The 7,059-nt window shown below is 40.0% G+C and overlaps 1 pseudogene; it reads right to left on the bottom strand.

Annotated features, from left to right (window-relative positions):
• Positions 1-569: 569 nt before the first annotated feature.
• LOC126512448 (glyceraldehyde-3-phosphate dehydrogenase-like) overlaps positions 570-7,059 on the bottom strand; it is a 57,363-nt pseudogene continuing 50,873 nt past the window's right edge.

Genomic DNA, 7,059 nt, shown 5'->3' with positions numbered 1-7,059 from the left:
TGCATATATTCACCTTGGGCCCCCATACATGAACACATACCTACAAGCTCATACACATAAACAATTATAAAAGTAGGATTGAGATGAGACTAATAACAAAGAAGAGAAACAGGAAGAGGTTTGGGGAAGTGGCTTCTCACTCTGTACTCTAAATTCCAGTTTGCCAGAGGGATTTGGAAGAGACAGCTCAGTTGAATGGAAGGTACTTGTCTTTCCCTGTGATGTATGCTGGTGTGAGCTTGCATTTGACAGGCATCAGTTATTTCCCAGACTTGTTGGAAACTTCTTTAAATTTCCTTATTTATGCATGAGGAAGATCTGCCGGCCACAATCAGGTCTGTGGGTTGTGAACTAGACAGGTTACATCCCACACACCTCCATTAAAAACTTCCTAGGTTGTACCTTTAGGGCAGTTAATGTTCTATCTGGGACTTTTGAGAAAACAGGGAAAAATACGCACAGAAAGACCTATCTTTGTCCTCTGAAACAGTGCTATGTTTTTTTCTTTATGGGTGCAGTGAAATTTATTGATGGTATTCAAGAGAGTAGGGTTCCCGAAGCCCATCCTATTATTCTGAGGTTCTCCGGTGGAAAATGTGAAGGAGATGCTCAGTGTCAGGGTCTGAGTTGGGACAGGGACTGCTCAGCAGCTGAGGACTTCTCCCTCGCTCTCTTGTACTTGCTGGGGTGGTTGGTCCAGGGAAGGTCATGTAGGCCATGAGGTCCACCACCCTGTTGCTGTAGCTGTCTGTATTCATTGTCATACCAGGAAATGAGTTTTACAAAGTTGTCATTAAGAGCAATGTCAGCCCCAACATCAAAGGTGGAAGAGTGAGTGGGGTGTCACTGTTAAAGTCACAGGAGACAACCTGGTTCTCAGTGTAGCCCAGGATACCATTCAATGTGCCCTCGAATGCTGGCTTCACCACCTTCTTGGCATCATCATACTTGGCAGCTTTTTCCAGTTGGCATGTCAGATCCATGATGGACACTCTGGGAGGAGAAACATGGAAGATCAGGTCCGTGAGCTTCCTGTTTAGTTTGGGATGACCTACACACAGCCTTTGCAGCACCAGTGGATGTAGGGATGATGTTCTGGACAGCACCATGGCCATGACACCACAGCTTCCAAGAGGTGCTATATATAATCTTCTGGGTGTCAATAATGGCAAGAACTGTGGTCATGAGTCCTTCCACAGTGCCGAAATTGTCATGGATGACTTTGGCGAGGAACGTTAAATAATTGGTGGTGTAGAAAGCATTCTTGACCAACTTGAGTGAGTTCATGTTTCTCATGTTTCCCATTCACCACTAACATGGATGGGGGAATCAGCAGAAGTGGTGGAAATGATGATCCTTTTGGCCTCACCCTTCAAGTGGTCCCCAGCCTTCTCCATGGTGGTAAAGATGCCAGTAGTCTCACAATATACTCGGCACCAGCATCAGCCCATTTGAAGTTGGTGGGATCTGGCTTCTGGAAGATGGTGATGGTCTTCCGGTTGATGATAAGCTTCCCATTCTTAGCCTTGACTGTGATGTTGAACTTGCCATCAATAGAGTGACATTGGAACATACAGACCATGTAGTTGAGGTCAATGAAAGAAATTCCACTCCTGAGTGAGCCTCACATGCCTTGGTTTCATCGCTTAAATCCATGACAGCAAATAATAGGCACAAATTCTTAGTGAGACAAATGTCAACCATTTCTGCCTCTGATTTCTATTTGACTTACAATCAGCATTTAAGGCCAAGAAGCCTCTAGATCCTTGTGTGAGGCTTACATAGGTAATAAGTTCACCTGGTAACATATTCAGTGGAGGCCAGTGAGGACCACTGGCTTGTTCCTAGGAACACATTGCATGAAACCATAATGAAGGACCACCAGCTGGTTGTGGAGACTGAAGAGACCAGTAGTGGGCCAATTATTTGTGGAGGAAAAGGATTTAACCTGAGGGAAGCCCAATTTTTCTCCAAGTATCAGTCCATATTCATTAAGTCAAAGGAACTAATTTGTAAAATAAAACCACTTGGTAGCTTATTCTTCCTGATAAATAATCCAAATATTCTGTCTTTCATTGTGTGTGTGTGTGTGTGTGTGTGTTGTTTCTTTTTTTCCCTGTTGCTCTGATAAAATACTCTGACAAAAACAATTGAAGATAGAAAAGGCACAGTCAGCCCATCATGGTGAGGAAGTCAAACCGTTTGGCTCCATTACTGCTGGGACAGTGTGAAGGACACATAGGTCAATGAAAGAAATTAGAGTTTGGTTAGGAATAATGTAGAGGACACAGCACTGTGTGTGTGGTAATACAACCCATCTACTAGCAGGAAGCAGAGTGGGATGAATGCGTGCACCGGCTAGTGCCCATCTCACTTTCTGCATGTTATACAGTTCAAGATTCCCCACCCAAGAATAGTGCTATGTTCAGTGACAGTGTCCTTCTACCTCAATGCAATGACTATCATCCTCTGAAGGTATGTTCAGAGGCCTGTCTTACAGGTGACTCCAGAATCTATCTCGTTGACAAATAACACTAGCCCCGACTATTTATATACATATAGGTCATATCCATATCATATAGTTAGATAAATATTGAGCAGACACATTGTATATGGAGACTGGGCTTTAATTTCCTGACCACCCAGACCCTAATAATCACACAGAAAATATATTAATTACAACACTGTTTCGCCAAAGCCTCAGGTGTATTCCTAAACTAGCTCTTACATCTTAAATTAACCTGTTTTTATTAATCTGTGTATTGCCACAAGGCTGTGGCTTACTGATAATGCTCTGGCCTCTTTCTCCTTTGGTGGCTACATGGAGTCTCCTTAACTCTGCCTACTCTCTCTCTCAGTTCAGATATTCTGCCTCGCTTTACTATGCTAAGCCATTGGCTGATACAGATTTACTCATCCATCAATAAAAAAGCAACACATATACAAAAGGACATCCCACAACAAGTTGACAATTAACACTAGCCATTATTATATGCATATAGATAATATCCATATCATATAGTTAGCATATTGTTTGCTGCCAATTACCTGATGAATTATGAACAAGGAACTATGGAAACTGCATTTTCTTGCCTTTTCTCATAAAATTCTAAGTGATCCTTTAATAGGTGATTTCCATGGTGATAGTCATGGCTTCTGAAAATACTTTAACTCTTGGCAAGGGTAGGATGGCTTTGCTGTTAGTTACAACCGCTTTCTGACTTGGGTGAATTTATCTTCCCTGGTGCAGTGCAAAAGACACCAGAACAAATGGAGAAAATCAAGCTTCTGTTGGAAGGAATGAAGAGAACAATAGATGATGGGCAGTAGATGTCACAGGGCTCAGGATACAAATCTGATACTAGTATTTCAATCCTCTTATTAACTGGTTACAACCTTTCTAAGGGGGAAGAACATATTTAGTAAGTAATAGCCTCAAAGTCTCACCAACCCACAGGGATCTTTCCTTTCTAAGGAGAATGGGTGAGGGATCCCAAAGTCAGGACCAAGAATCTTCCCGAGAGATGTTTATATAACTCAAAATCACCCACATAATTCTGAGTTTGTTATAAATACTTCTTAGGCAAAGCAACAGTATTAAACCTAACTAGCTCTTACATCTTAAATTAACCTGTTTACATCTTAAATTAATCTGTAGCTTGATGAAGGAACATAGCTTTTTGGATCAGAAAATCAGTATCTAATCTTACCCTACAATTATTATCATATTAGATTAATCTATACTTTTAGCATCAGCTTAAGACGGGATAGAAAGCTAAAACAAATGATGGAGCCCTTGGAGCCCTCTTTATTGTGGAGTCTGTCCGAAGCCTCTCATCAGACAAGAATCTAAGACTCCAGCACAATATCAACACTTGCTGAAAAAGTCACCAGCAGAGAAGTAATATGGTTCTATACAAAAAGATTTTATATGTGAATGTTAACAATAACTGGGTTTATAGCTGAGTGTGTACTACTACAGGGAGGGTCTTCATCCACTCTTGGATATTTCCCGAGATTCTCACAAATAAAACTATTAGCTTTTGCTTACAATATGGTATTGTCCTAACTTCTTACATTTCTTCTAGAAATGAAAAACCTAGAGTTTTGCCATATCCATTGTGATTATATCTACACAACTTTGGACTGCTCCTGGGATCTCCTGCAAAGTTCGTAGTTGTGCTGTAGAGATAATAGCTACAAACCCCACTCAAACTACATACAACCTTTGTAAAGACAATAAAGTGTGAGTCTTTCTTGGGAAACCGACTCTTAGAGAGCGCCTTTCCATTAACCCCGCTTTTGCCCATTCCCATTGCGAGGATTATAAGCATTGTGCCACCATGGCTGGCCTTAAGAATCATTACTGTTTGTTTTGTTTTGTTTTCCTCTTTGGATGGGGAGCGAACCCAAGGGCTCACACACAATTACTCCAGTGTTTTATTCCTGTATGTCTCCAGCACATATGGCCACCATTTATCACAGTACTGGATCCAAATTTATTTTAGAACTTGGCACTCTTTATATTGAGGAAACACTCTTAGTATAGGAATATATTAAAATTAAATTTTGGGCTTAGAGTTATTTAAATCATGACTTGCCATTCCAAAAACATCATATTTTGACCCTGATCATATTTCCTTCTATTATATATCTGTCTTAATTGTTCTTAAGTTCATCTATGTAAGGACTTCCCTCCACATACTATTGCTTTCCTTGGAATGGTGGCAAGCCATTTGAATGTCTTTAAGCATACTTAGCTGATGTTCTAAGCCAAACTTGGTTTGGTAGCTCCAAATGAGCTCTCTTCATAAAGCATTTTAATAGCGTTTGTGAACATCTCCTCTCACTAAAAGCCAAGATGCTCTGCATAAATTGTAAAACAAAATGGGGCATGGTCCATTTAACAAACAACATCTATAGACGCTAATATTTCACTATGTTCCTACGCACTTAATAGCGTTCAGGGAACTTCTAAAGAGATCTGGAGCTATTCGCTAATTATTTCCATTAACTGTTCAAATCTGAGCTTTTTCACGATGTTGGTTATGAACAGTAAAACTAAATCAAGTGATACTAATAATAATTTTCAATTAAAAAACACAAGCTAGAAAATGAGCTGCTATCTAAATCTAGTTATTTGAATATACATATATATTTTCCCCTCCCATGCACACAAAATGTAGTCGAATAAATGGTGAGATTTTATTATTGGATATCGAAAATAATTTTCCCCTCAGGATTTGAAATATTTAAAGCTCTATATCTTGCCTCCTGTCACTTGATCAATTCCCTCTTGGACACCATTTGAAACTTTGTGTGATCTGGTAATTTGGAGCAGAGGTGGGTTAGGAATTAGCAAAGGAGGTAAAATTTGCAATGAAGGTGTTCTGGAATGCATACGCTCAGATCTCAGAAATGTCATCCTCTTGCTCTTGTGTATCCTGTTTGGGAAAGGAGAGACCAAGCAGTGAAACAGAGGCAAAGCTACCTGGTGTCTTCTTGCTGGTCTTCCTTTAGAGCTTATTTGTTCAAAAATCTCTCCTTTTCTTATAGTTCAGCTAAGGGGAAAGGTCACAGACATATTTTGTTTCAAGGCACGGCAGCTAACAACCATTGACTACCTATAGGGCTTTAGTATATTGTAACGGCAACTTGCGGAGTGTAGACTGTTTTGAAATTTGAGGCTTTAATCTGCCATGATTGTATAATCCAGAAGTGCCTTAAATGTTTTTTTCTAGATACTGTTTGGGCATTTTACACTATCTCTATGGCAGTATAATCTAAAACTGTGTAAATGAAAGACGTACAAAAGGAACAAGTATATGCTTGTTTGTTGGAAATAGGAAACTTCTCTATTTCCAGTTGCTCAACTTTTAAATTTTTTCCTTGGTATTTTAAATAATAAAATAAATGATAGAACAAATAGATCTGAATGTTCAAGAAATCAAATCCTAAGCTGACATAAAAAAGCATATATCTCCAATACATAAGGACTAGGTTATGAGAAGAGGAATTGTAGTTTTTATTTATTTATTTAAGATTTCTGTCTCTTCCCCCAGCCGCCTCCCCTTTCCCTCCCCCTCCCCCAATCAAGTCCCTCTCCCTTGTCAGCCCAAAGAGCAATCAGGGTTCCCTGCCCTGTGGGAAGTCCGAGGAATTGTAGTTTGGTAGATTGTTTCTGAACCTAAAAAATCTTAGCAGACAACACATACACACGTATTGTATAAATGGCAGAGGAAAAATGCTTTGAAGATGCTCACTTTGTAAAGTGCTTGCTAGGCAAGCATGGGAACCTAGATTTGTATCCCTAATACTCATATAAAAAGCTGAACATGATAACAACATGATTATAGTTCTACCACTGGGAAAGGGGAGATAGGAAGAGCCATGGGACGTGCTAGCCAACCAACCTAGATGAAACCATGAACTCAAACTGGTGAGAGATGCTGTCTCAAAAGGCAAGGAAGACACCTACTATCTTCTTCTGGCTTCCACAGAAATAGCCATACATCTGAATATGTATTATCCACCCCATCCCACAACTATGCACACTCATACTTACAAAGTAACAGGAACTCAGTGTAGTTGAAACTGAGACTGGAATTTTTTTGCTGCTACTGTCGTTTCTTCCTTCTTCCTTTAAAGAAACTGTGATTTCAGAAGCAGGACCTCTGGAAATACGGGTTCCTGTCCTGAGTTCTAGTGAGACTTCTATCCTGTACCAGGGTTGGACCATGTGACTGGGGATGATATGAAGATCCTAAGTCCAACACTTTGCTCTTACTTCACCAAGTTCAGAATACCTCACCCTCAAGATTCTGATCTGTAAAATGTCCTTGCAGATACTGACCTAATCCTAATATTGTATCATCTTTTTTGGGGTGTTGCAACTACTCATGTTCAAGTATTTCTTGGAACATGATAACTGACTGTCGAGCTTCTTTGTACTTTAGGAGGGCAAATAGGAGCTACCACTGTGCTTCACCTCAGCCATGGCACAATAGCAATGTATTGCAGCATCCTTTCTAAAGAAGCTTGAATTCTGCCACGAATTCT

Source organism: Alexandromys fortis, unplaced genomic scaffold (assembly GCF_014885135.2).
Source record: "Alexandromys fortis isolate MF-2015 unplaced genomic scaffold, M_Fortis_MF-2015_v1.1 scaffold_10, whole genome shotgun sequence".
Classification (NCBI taxonomy): Eukaryota; Metazoa; Chordata; class Mammalia; order Rodentia; family Cricetidae; genus Alexandromys; species Alexandromys fortis.
This window is presented reverse-complemented; position numbering and strand designations above follow the sequence as displayed.